The 13426-nt window shown below is 40.4% G+C and overlaps 1 protein-coding gene across 4 annotated transcripts in view; it reads right to left on the bottom strand.

The window, feature by feature from the left end:
- SNRK (SNF related kinase) overlaps positions 1-13426 on the bottom strand; it is a 65424-nt gene that overhangs the window by 15351 nt on the left and 36647 nt on the right. The window lies entirely within an intron of this gene.

Below are 13426 nucleotides of genomic sequence, written 5' to 3'. Positions count from 1 at the left end.
GTTTCAAGATTTAGTTGTGCTAAGAAAGAAATTATTTGGAAGCAATTGCTTATCTAAAAAAAATGTCTGGTCTGTTCAAAAGTTCATTAGGCTAACACTGGACACACATCTATATGTATAAAACAAAGTGTCTGTCTGTCTGTCTGCCTGCCTGCCTGCCTGTATGTATGTTCATTTCTAAGTCAAGAATGGCTGGTCCTATCTACTCTAGACCTTCCAAAATTATTGAAAAACACCTGAGGAAAATTCTAGGCAGGTTATTTTTCACTTGACCCTTGTTGGAGCTTCCAGTGACTGGGATTACTTCGCTTCTCAGATCACAAACTGGTACCACTCCATTTTGGATGCAGTGAATTCAGTTCAACTGTCATTTCATAATAATGACGTGTCTGTCTATCTGCCTGTTCACTTATAACTTTAGAATGAATGGTCCTATCTACTCTAAGCCTTCCAAAAATTTCAGAATACTACCCAAAGAAAATTAAAGGCGAAATATTTTTCACTTGACCCTTTTTGGGGCTTCCAGTGACTATTTAAGGGAACAACGCTCTTCACACAGACAGTTATATGTGGCTTGCTCCAGAGGTGGTATGCGAAGAGGGTTGTCTATACTGTCGCCAATAGGAAACACCGCGAACACTGTTTACAAAGATGTTCTACAATAAAGATCATTCATTTGAAAGTCATTTGAAATGTTGCTCCACATTAAATATTTAATATGCTGTACTATGTTCTTTAAAAATAAACTATAATTTTTTTACCTAAATATATTGTACTAAGTTCTTGAAAAAGAAACAAATACTGCAATTACAAAAATATCAACCCAGGCAAAGAATGGATCCTTCCGCTAGTATTCTATCTGTCTCTGTACTTTCCGGAAGATTAGAATGGGACAGTCTCAATATTTGAATGTTTCTGTACAAGGTACTGTAACAATTTGAATTTTTAGAAATATGAGGAAGATGGAGAATTGGATTTTATTTTACTTAAAGTATTGCATATATTAATGCAATTCACCACTTATAATTGGTAAGCAAATTAAGGGTAACCATATTAAATAAAATGTAAAATTTTCTAAACTATTTAGAAACAATCAAACATTTAGCACAGTTAATATGTAGCGATTTCTAATGGATTCCACTCAATTATCACTGGTAGAAAAATGAAACATTAAAAATTAGTTGTTTCTAGATAAGTTGACAACAAAAGCTTGTAATTAATCATGACACTACACAATGCATTTATTTATTGTAGTAAACAATCTATATTGACAAGATTTTAAAAGCTGAAGCACAAAATGAAGCATGACTACATTTTCATGTGTTTATTTATATTCAGCAAAGAGAAAAGAATTGTTACAGATAACATAGAGAATGGATGGCAACAAATTATGCATACAGGAGAGTGACAACAATGCTATAAACCAGGGATCAGCAACCCCTGGCATGTGTGCCAGAGTATGGCACACAAGGCCATTTTCCTCAGCACACCACAGCCAGGCTGGGTTCTGGGCAGCTGCCACCAACCACAGAGCCCAGGCTGTTTGCAGAATGCAGGCCAGCTGCAGCTAGGAGGCTACAAACAGCTGCGCTGCACTCCACAGCCCCGGCACTGGCTCTGTGGCCGTGCACCCGGCTCTGGCACATGGCGAGGAAGGGATCCAAGGGCAGTGCAACCCTGAGTCCAGTGCAGCTGTTTGCAACCTGCCTGTCATCTGCTGCAGCTGCCCAGAGCCCCGGCTGGCTGTGGGAGGCAGCAAACTGCTGCACTAGGTTCCCTGACCTGGCTTTGTGGTGGCAGCAGTTGCACGTGCACTTTGGGATGGACAACAGGGGAGGGACCAGAGTTGTGCTGCCCCAAACCCCTTCCCAGCTGTGTGCCCAGAGGCATGCGTGAAACTGCCACCATGGAGTCAATACCAGGGCTGTGGAGCCTGGTGCAGTTGTTTGCAGCCTCCCTGCTGCCTGCCACAGCTGATTCAAGCTCTGGGCAGCCACAGCAGGCAGTGGGCAGGCTACAAAAAGTTGTGCCAGGCTCCATAGCCCTGGCACCAGCTCCATGGCAGCAGCAGATACACATGCCGTGCAGCGCACAGCGAGGAGGTGGCCGGAGCAGCACAACCCTGGCCCTTCCCCTGCCATGTGCCTAGCAGCACGCGTGCAGCCGCTGCCAGTAATGAGGATCAGGCCCCTCACAGCTCCCCTGCCTCTGGCACGCCAAGCCAAGGCATGGGTGGAGATTAGGGTGTTTTTGGCACTCCTGCCAAAAACACTGCCAACTCCTGCAATCAACCTAAAACTTCCCCCTGTGTTCCATTTGCTATTGTTCAGTATTTTATATCTACTTGAAGCTAGGGAACAATTATAGTTCTCTCTAATTATGCAAACCATACACATTTATCTATTTCTAAAATAAATAACTCATTTTGCTACTTACAAACTATTCTTTCTACAGCTCAGCTAAAAAATAAATCAGAGCAGTTTAGCCTAATTTTCTTTACTTTTCTAATTTATGATAAATGCATGCTATAAACCCAAGGAATCTTCTGATTTCTGCTACTGCTCATGCAGAGGGTCAATCCTGTAGGTATTGAGCACTCAAGCCCCAACTCATGAAAGCACATAAATTCAATGGAGCTACTCAACCCTTAAAATTAAGTATGTGCTTCGATATTTTGCTGGATTAGTGCCAGGATGCTAAGTATTTTGGAAGAAAAAAAATCCTGTAACAGCAGCCTCACTAAAGAGTTGTACAAGATGGAAAGAAAATTTCTAGGAAAGCTTTCCTTCTCTAAACCTAAACAAGTGGTTCTCTCTCGCCACAAAGTTCCAAAACAGTTTGAAAATATCAGCATGCATACTGTTGTTTCCAAAGCAAAACACTAATATTTCCATATATGAACAGACTATGTTCATTTAACCTGCTTCATTAGAAAAGTCCCATTATTTGGATGAAACTTCAGTGAACATGTGACAGACTTTTCTTTAATTACCCAACTTTACATAAACATCCTGGTTTAGTATATTATCTGCAATATTTATGCATTCTGGTATCTCAACTAGCAATTTTAGAAAGAACCAAACAGTGCATCTTTTTTCACACAGTAAAAAGTTGTGGTTGCTTTAAGTTGCAAACATTTTAATTCAAAGATTCCACATTGTGTTCATGACAGGACAGACAAGTGTTACTACTCTGTAATAATAAGGTAATATCATAGATTCATAGATGCTAGGGTTGGAAGGGACCTCAACAGATCATCAAGTCCGACCCCTGCCTAGGCAGGAGAGAGTGCTGGGGTCAGATGACCCCAGCCAGATGCCTATCCAGCCTTCTCTTAAAGACCCCCAAGGTAGGGAAGAGCACTACCTCCCTTGGAAGCCCATTTCAAATTTTGGCCACCCTTACCGTGAAGAAGCTTTTCCTGATATCTAGCCTAAATCTGCTCTCTGTCAGTTACCCCAAGAGGCGCCCTGGTGAACAGAGCATCTCTGATACCTTGCTGCATCCCCCTAATGAATTTGTAGATGGCCACAAGACCACCTCTCAGCTGTCTCTTGCGGAGGCTGAAGAGGTCATAGGGCTTGTCCTGTAAGCCCCTAACCAAACAAGTGTCTCTCTTCTGGACCCTCTCGTGTCTATCAACATCCTTCTTGAAGTACGGCGCCCAAAACTGGATGCAGTACTCCAACTGTAGTCTGACCAATGCCACATAGAGGGGAAGTATCACCTCCTTCGATCTATTTGTCATGCATCTGCTGATGCATGATAAAGCGCAGTTAGCTTTGCTGGTGAGTTCATCACGCTGATGACTCATGTTCATCTTGGAATCTACTATGACTCTGAGATCCCTTTCCGCTTCTGTGCTGCTGAGAGGGTCACTTCCCAGCCAGTATGTGTGCTGGATATTTTTGTGCCCTAGGTGCAGCACTATCGACTGACTGGTTACAAAATCTACATATAAAGGACATGTTTCTTTTGAGGAGACAAAAGATCAAAGAAATCCAGCTTAACACTAAAATGCTCTGGAACCAAGGATACATATCAGAGCAGGTATGATTTAACAATGTAAATAAACAGAGTTCGGTAACATTTATCACATGTAGGAATTTATACCAGATCTTGAAATGTTTTAGTTATGCTAAGGCAGGGGTGTCAAACTCATTTGACCCTATGGTATGGATCCAGAATGCAGAGCTTTTATGGGTCAGAAAAGGCACCTCAACAGCAAGCAAGCAGCAGTAGTAACCCCCTGGTGCCACCAACACAGTGGCTCTGGCATCTGTAGGGGTTAATGCTGCCACAGCTCACACCACAATGACAGAACTGCATCCCTGGTAGAGAATTCAACCTGAAAATTCAGCAGTTGGGTGAGCAGCTGCCCTTATGGCTGTTAGAGTCACGTGTCAGTGTGCCCAGCACCTAGCAAGTTAACGTGGCTGCACAACTGCTTTCTCCACAGGGATCTCAATCCAGAATTTCATGCTGTTAACTACTCTAGATGCTGAACATGCTGACACAGCAGCCAATTGTAGAGGTTAATGCTGCCATTGCTTGCCCCAACATCAAATTTTCATCCCTGTGGGTTGTATCCAGAAGTGGATCTTCTGGATCCCAAGAAACCCTGTGGGCTGGATGACCTGCTTCTGCAGGCCAGGTATTTGACACCATTGCACTGAGGGAAGACTGAAGGGCCTACAATTCTTGTCTTAAAGAAAGTAGTCTTTTCACTGCCAGCAATGCCCTGTATTATTAGGCATTGACCTAATACTTCATACACTTTCCAAATAAAGGCCATTTATCTATGTAAAAGGTAGCCACTGTCTAAGAATTTAATCTTTTTTTTCCATCAACAACAACTAGGTATTGCACTTCATGTACATGGCCTTTAACTGATAAAAAACGAAAAGGGGTTTTTAATACCATCACATGAAAAACCAAGACAAACTCTTGATCACGGTATGACTTCAATGAAGCACCGACCTACAAGCATAAATTTATAGCACTACATACTTCTGCATTGTTACTAACTAAAGAGCCCATCACTTATACATATGCACATCACAACAAGTTCAACAAAGATCAAAAAAGGTACTGGAAGGCTTTTAGCTTGAATTTTTTATATTGTCTAGATATTTTTACCCTCTCTGAAACACTGCAGCTAGTGATTCTGTCTTATCAATGTTTAAAGTATTGTGAACATTATTAACTATGATGTCTTATGAAATAGTCTACGCCACTACTAGAATCTCCTTATAAACTACTTTGTTAGCCTGGGTTTTGTAACACCATGTTCTAGAGCAGCCAGGAAATCACTGTGGGTAGAAATAGACACATTTTTTAAAACAGAACCTATTTCTGTGGTTGAAGAGACAGAACACTTCAACCTCTTTGCTCTTCAATACCTCACACTACAGCTACTAGCAAAATGACTCAGGCATGAGTCTGAGCCGGAATGCAATTTAGCTTCAATGGGACTTACAGAGTTTGCTGGTAACTAGAAACAGTGGTGAAACGAAAATTACACACTGAAAAGAAGTCTAAGATCTCTTCCTCAAAGACAAATACTGAGCAGACAGTAGCCCACTGAGAGGTGCAACACAGTCCTTTCCTTCAATGGTACTAGGAACTCAAGAGATTGACACAGTAGGGCCTTTTGAGAGAAAATAAAGCATCAACAGAAGGATCTCACATATAAGGAATTATGGCTGCAAAAGAATATCTAAATCTCAACATGGCCCATGAAAAGAAGGGGTGTTGAAAGAACTGGCATTAAAAACAAACAAAAAAAATCAATAAGGAAAGATCTTAGCATATGAGATCCTTGAAAAGCAAACTTCCTATTCCATGTGGAAGGAAGCGGCATTGAGTTTGAAAGCTCCCCTTAGAGAGGCCTCTCTCTGTGATGGTAGTGGATGAACTAACTAGCAATTTCTTCTTAAGATGGTTATTCTTACCTAACTCCTCCAGACAGACCATACCCGACCCAATGAAAAGAAGTGACAAGCTGGCCAACAAACACTTTCTTAAAACCTTTTAAATACTGTTTCCTTTTTCCTGTTGGAATCTTGAAGTGACCTTCCTTTCAAACACAAACATTTCAATCAGTTGGGCCAAGAAGCCAAAGTTTTGCTTAAGAAAAAAAGAAAAGGAAAAGAAAGGCAGCAAGAATGGAATAGGGGGTTAAGAAACTGGAGTGAAGCTCAGGATTCCTGGTTTACATTTCCAGCTCAGTCACAGACTTTGAGTGACTTTGAGCAAACACTTACTATATCCCATGTATCTGAGTGCTTTGTCCAATGATGCAAGTTTCATTTTTTCAGGTACTGAGAAATTAATAAAGACCCATTCACATCTATGCAATCAGACCCTAGTTCCACTCAGGCTTTTAGTGGTGAACCACAAACACTAAGCTCTAGTAATTAATGTAAATTTTGCCAAAAATCACATGCTATATTTTCACATTCTACTGAAGTTTAAATTAAAATTATGAATGGGATCAATTTCAAGGTCAAAGTCGGGAGTTACAGGCGGTTAAAAAAAAGTTTGTAAATTAGGTAATAAGTTTTTTCATCTGCATTTAGATGTTTGCCAGTGTTTTTCTGGTGTTCATTTATAATCAATGAAATAACATGCTTCTACAGAAGTCAAAGAATCAGTGTTGTTTAGGCAACAATAAAGTGGCTACGAACAAAAGAAAAATACCAACTGGGTCACCTTCTCAACTAAAGGACAGGACTGGTCCTTATGAGTACTTCTAGTTGAGGGTTAACTAAGTGGTGGGAACGCCATTATGTTTCTTACTAGAATATTCAACAGTAAAACACCTGACTGAAGGTCTTCCTTTATTTGCCCCCAATATAATACACTGTCCTTCACTAGCAGGGCTTATTGGATAGAAGAGAGTGGTGCGACAGCACAGCGAAAACAAAAAAAAGTTAATTTTAGGCATTGTGACCCCACAGGTTTAAACACCTCACTTGAGCCACACTAAAAGTATGTGGTATCAAAACAGCTAAGTGATCTAAAACTGTATTTGCTGCCCACACCAAGTGCTGTGTGAAAGAAGATAGTGTGTGAAGGAAGTGGTAATGAAAGAAAACAGGAAGCATTAAACAACGCCTTAGAGTAACTTCATAGTCATTGCAGAAACACTTCAAAAATAGATAACAGAAGAATTACTACACCGAACTGAGTTATTTACTGACATTTCAAATTACCTCAACTAGTCAAGGATCAGTAAATAAACTCAAAATCTAACAAGATGCCCCAATTAAAGTACTCCCTTTCCGACCCAGCCTAGGAAAGTATCTAAAATCCATACTGTTCCCATATTTTATATAACACTGGACACCTTGGTAGAATTTTTACTGAGTATATGGTAAAACTCACTGCTGGAAATATTTAGAGATTTTAAAGTCAGTCACCTACAGTGTGATATGGTCATCATTAGCTATATACAACACCTCCCCTCCCCCCCCCCCCCCAAAAAGGCTTTAAAAAGGGTGGGAAAACCTGACTTCATTACTAGAACTCACAAACTAAAATTCTTAAACAGGAGAACTGCTAACAATATAAAAATCTATGAAATATTAAAATTAACAAGCTTTTCTATTCCACTACTACACTTCATAGCTATCTTCTTACAGAAGCTTGCAGTTACATATGGCATAGTTCACCACACAATCCTACTCTTTCAAGAGTGACAGATGCTTATTTTACTACTGCTCTGTTACACTATTATGGTTACAGAAAGCGCATTGTGTAGTTTTGATAGAAACCAATGTACATCACTAACAAAAATTTCCCCTACCCCAAAATATGCATTTTCAGGAATTATCTCTTTGGCTGCCTCCAAGTTAGATGCAGAATCTAAGAATCTGTGCATATCAGTGGTCATCTCTCTATCTTTCCTCTCCTTTTTTCCATCCAGAAAGATTTCCAAAATCTTCAGGTAAGTTTATTCATTTAAAAAAAAAACCCAAAAAACCCCACTTGTTAAACTTTATGCACATCAGTGAACTGTAATGATCAATAACAGGGATTCTGAGATAAGAGATGTACAGCAAACAGAACACAACAGGAACAAGCTACGTAACAAGAAAACTGAAGAGGCAGGCAGACTCTTTTTACAGAAGAGTGCACAGAGCATGGAAGTAGATGGAATGTGATTGACATCATGTCTCCTTGGCCCTAGTGATTTATGTTGAGCCTGGAGGAGCTCATTTTGAATCAGTTTGTTCTGGAAACTGTAAAGTAGGGGGCAGGCTGGGAAGGACAAAAAAACCTGCATTTAAATGTGCCTGAATTCCTAAAAGGATTAAAACCATAACTTTAACAGACATAAATAGTAACATTTTATAGTTAAAGCTCTTACAATACAAAAACACAACTCATATTTTGGTTCTATCAGGCAAATACCAAACATGTACCATATTATATATCAGTGGAAAATAGGAACATGTAGATTTGCTTTCAAATGGTGTCTGGCAAGAAGTCAAGCAGCCAACTGAACATTTGATCCAACGATTTAGAACAAGAAATGGTGAAGTTAATGTGTGAGATAGCACTGGGGTTTTTGTGCAGCACAGAAAAAAGCTGTGCTGGAGTACAGGGGCACACAGTCCACTCTGAGGATAAAAATAGAGTTGGAATGAACAAATGAAATATTTATATAAACTGACTTAGGAAAGTCATAGATGCAGTGTTCAAATAGCATCTGAAACTATGGCACTGTAAACACAAACTATACAAATGCTTTCACTGGTACAACTTATACTAATTCAGCAAGTAAATAAAACTATTCTGAGATAAGCACTTTTCTTCTGATGAAAGCGCACCCAAAAATCATACTAAGACAGAATTCTGGCAGTATATAAGTGTCATTCAAAAAAAAAAAAAAAAGTTACACCCTTCAACTTTACTACAGTGGGCATTTATTTAATAGGGTAAGCCCGACCTTAGACAACCAGACATTTTATTCCTTATAGCAAAAGAGATGATACGTTGGCTGAAAATCACGTGATCAGAAGTATTCAGTTAAAGATTCTTAGAGAAAGTAGTTGGAGATAGGGTCAACTAGAATCTATATTCCACTGGAAAGCAGCAATTTTAACAATATAGGCAATGAACATCTCATTTGACACAATACATTGCAAATCCTCATTACAGCAGAAGTATACAGGTTAGTGGTTTCTAATACTTATACATCAACAACTATCTAAAGTGTACACACTGTTACAGTTCAGAATACTGAAATAATCTACAACTCTTAGACCTATGACGTGTCTAAACCAATGTAAAAAGTACCAGATGAACAACACTGTTCCCTAAACCTGGGTAGCTTCACTCAATCCAGAAGTTATCACTGGAAAAGTCATTGGGAAAACTACACCATTATGTGTTACATCAGTTTAGTTGTAGTCTGTCCACCTCTATCCCAGGCCAACTGTCTGTTGCAAGCAAGCAAGCAATTAACAACTACCTTACCACCTAGGCCACAGGATAGCTTCAGATCTGCTGCTCCTCATTGTGGGGCATAAAAACAATGCACTGTGTTCATCTCATCATGGCCCACTATAATTCTGCAGTTTTCTGAACAATGATGTACAAAACAGATCTTATATTTACAGTAAAAGTAGAATGACTTGACATGATTCAGTCATCTGTTTCACCAGATATTCACCATCAGGCCCCCTGTAGACATTCAGGTAAAGGCAAGATAGGATCTGATGTGCAATCCACGCAAAATGCTACATGTACATGGCAGGAAGCATGATTGTGGGATCCAGCATCAGATCCTATCACACCTCATTGTTGGAACATGTGGAGCCCAAGATCGCCATCTAGGACTCCCCCTGTACCAGTAAGTACCAAGCTCCAGCAGCTGCAAGTCCCGTACCCAGTGTGTTAGTGCCCCACAACTGCAGAGACTGAGAGTCCCACAGCTGCAGACTCTGGGTCCTCTGGGTCCCAGCAGCACCCCAATATAAGCCAGAATCCACAGCTATGGTACTCTCAGTCCCAACAGCTGTGGGGAACTGCCAGGGCTCTGCTCAGCTGTGGGACTCCAAGCCTCAGGGCAGACCCTGCTACAGGAGTAAATTAAACCATTTATAAAGTTATTACATATTTTCCAGCAATAACTTTGTAGCTGAGTGGACTTTAAGGTGCCACAGTTAATTTGCATGTGTAGCCAGCCCAACTTAATTGCTCAATTAACCCCGTAATTTTTTGATACATGTAACGTGTAGAAAGGCCTGAGACATCTATAAAGAGTTTATTTTAAAGTGTCCCTGAATGCCACACCAATCAGCTGAATTTAATATATGCATATTTTCATTTTTAAAAATTTACTGTATGTTACTAGCCTTCACCCTGTTTCACTGTTAAAGCTTCAGACATGGGAAACTGTAATTAAAAATAAATAAGCTGTTTGCTTAAGTATACTGAAAAAAGCCCTCCACAAACCAACATTACCATTCAGCCCTTTTCTGAGTTAGAAAAGGCCTTTTTTTTTTTTGGCTGTTTGAAAATCTTGGTTTTAATTTTCAATCTTAGTTTCCTGGACTTAGTTACCTAAATGCACTTTAGGTTTTAGTAACTGGCCTACCTGCTCTAAATGGACTTATAGCCCTAAAAGAGACAAGTAAATTTGGAAAGTAGACTTATAATACTTGCATAACCCAAAGAACTAAGTTTTAGAAACTGAGGCCTTCCAGGTGACTAGTTCTCACCGACAAAAAGGTTTCTCATGCTATCTTACAAAGAAAGGAAATAAAGTTGTACATGTAAGAAATTTCAAAATAATTACATACTAATTATGGGACAACCTCAATAATATATTATTACATGTCTGTGGTTGTGGATTGCTTTTTGGGGGAAAAATCTGTAACTAAGTTCCCAGCTAAATCTGGAATCATACTACAAAAATGAGTGGGAAAAAGATGAAAATGCAAATATCTTTTGTTTTTATCACCCTCCATCTAATTTAGACGACATTTAATGTAATGATAAGCATTTGCAAATCTGTAAATCCTATCATTCTTCATAATATTACCTCTTTAGATGAAAAGTAGCCACTATTCTAGATATCAGAGGCCAGTTTCCTTTGAGAAGAGAAATCAGTAAGGCAGAATCAGAGTGGATTTTTAGTAGCATGTTTATTTTCTGAGTATACACAAGGTTCGTTTTTCCTAAACAGCAGTATACACAAAATGGCAAGCAAGCAGCTCCTTTCTGTAGAAGTTTCAAGTCAGGCACATCAGTCCTGTCCCATGAAGTAATTATCTTTTAAACAATTCTTCTTTGGGTCTTCATTAGCAAAAAAAGTAGAACTTTTATCTCATTAGCTGAGAGTGTTTCTTTGGTGTAGAGTTAACTGAAGGGATTAGTGCTCAGGTGTGACCAGGCACAATGTAGGATATATGTTACTATACCCTCAGTCCCTGGCATGATCTGCATCTGGTGATTTAATCCACAATCCTTTGTGATGCAGTAAGGCAAACCTCTCAATTTTGTCCAGTTACTTACAGGAGAACGTGCCCATGTTTTTGAACACAGAGGAGAAGTTCTGGGAGGACACTTTTGAGTATTAGCACTTCAGTGATTTACCGCATAACTTCACTGCAAAGTGAGCAGGTTATCATCTGAGGAAAACCCTTGTTCAGGCCAACCATCCTGGGGAGACAACTGTGTATGTGGTGTGGTAGGGGATTAAGGGCAACAAGAAAATAAAAACTTGAGATAATTCTGAGATGTGCTTTTTAAACTGAGGTAGTTTATTTGAGTTAACTAATCCGGGTAAAATCAGAGTGAAAGCCATTTACAATTTTTATGCAACAGATAAAGGCTATAAACCCACATATTTTTTGACAGTGAAAACAGCCTAACCTTGTTTATTCCACATTCTCCCTCCGGATGCATGGGTTTGCCCACCTGGCCCCATCCTTTGTATCCAGCTGTTCTGAACCACAAAGCTTTACCTGGGTCACACTGCTCTTGGGTGTGACAAATTGGCAACATGCCTGTGTCAAATTAGGAACACCATTTTGTTTTGTGAACTTTTTCTTACTGTTAACTTCATTATAACCCTTACTCAGATTGTACTGTAACTCCTATGTTAGATTATGATATCCAGTCTGTGATGACAATTAGCCTGATTTTGACAGGGTCAGCCTACCCTACGCTACCTTGCTCCTGCTAGCAGCTGAGACATCTCAGAGAAAGCTAACAATGAGGAGAACATGAAAGGCAGCCCAGCCAAGACATGGACCTAATAAAAAAAAAAAACTCAGTCATAGAAGGGATGAGATCATGTTACAGTGGCACTGAGGACTTTGTTGTTTTTCTGCAACTCTGTTTGCTTTGTTGTAAGCGAAACATCTGTGGTTAAGAAATTACTTGGCTAAACTTGTGTTCTCTGCTTTCCTACTGCAATTTATCTGAAAGGATCAATTAGCAAATCCAGAACTCCCAAAGCCAGGTGGAGTCTGGAGAAATGCATCAAAGCAACTAGGTCTCAGGATGGCTAAGATACTCACATCAGTGCCCAGACTCTAGGGCAGTGGTTCTCAACCTTTTTGGACTCAAAGCACCTTTCCACAAGTCTTGGGATTGAGCCACACTCAGTTTTAAAAACATATTTATATATAACAGTGTTTATCACCTTGCAGAGAGACTGGGAGATTGTTCAGGTAGGGACCAGCTTAAGTCTGCATTTATCTACTTAGATTATCTGCTCATCTCAGACATCACTTCTTTGCACCTTCTTTCCCTTTAAAGGAGCTGGGAAAACCTCAGGATGCCCTGGCATCCTGGTTGAGACTCACAGCTCTAGGGACTCCTTGCTTAAGAAGGGTGTGGGAGACAGGACACTTCCATTTACAAGACTGGGTAAGTATGCTGGGCCATCATGAGACAACAGTAGAGTACAACAAAGGAGAATACTGGCCCATAATGTCAAAACCATTCACTTGACTGAGGCCTGCGACAATCTATGCCTTGAAGATTCATGATGGCAAGTAGGAGTGTGAGAAGCGGGCCATATTCGATTCGGATTCAGCCCGAATTGGGGGACAGTGATTTGATCCACTGATTTGGATCACTGTCCCGATTCAATTCAGCTGAATCCGAATCTGAAGATTCAATTCTGATTTGGAGAATCAGCAAATCAGCCATAGACACAGCTTTATATGTTTTTTCTACATACCTCAAGGTACCACGCACGGTGCATGAACGCTGAGATGACGGGGCGGATAAAGCGTCCCACAGGAGCACGGGGGGAGATGGGCGGGTGTGAGGGGGGCGGCACATGCTCAGCAGCAGACCTGGACATGGACTTGAAGTACTTCCAGTCCACTTCTGGGTCCACTGCCAAGTGTGCGGGAAGCCTCCCTCCCCCCCCCCCCCTTCGGGCTCTCCCGCCGGG

This window comes from Alligator sinensis, unplaced genomic scaffold (assembly GCF_000455745.1).
Source record: "Alligator sinensis unplaced genomic scaffold, ASM45574v1 scaffold279_1, whole genome shotgun sequence".
NCBI classification, from domain to species: domain Eukaryota; kingdom Metazoa; phylum Chordata; order Crocodylia; family Alligatoridae; genus Alligator; species Alligator sinensis.
Note: the sequence above shows the minus strand (reverse complement) of the source record. Positions and strands in the feature narration are given on the sequence as shown.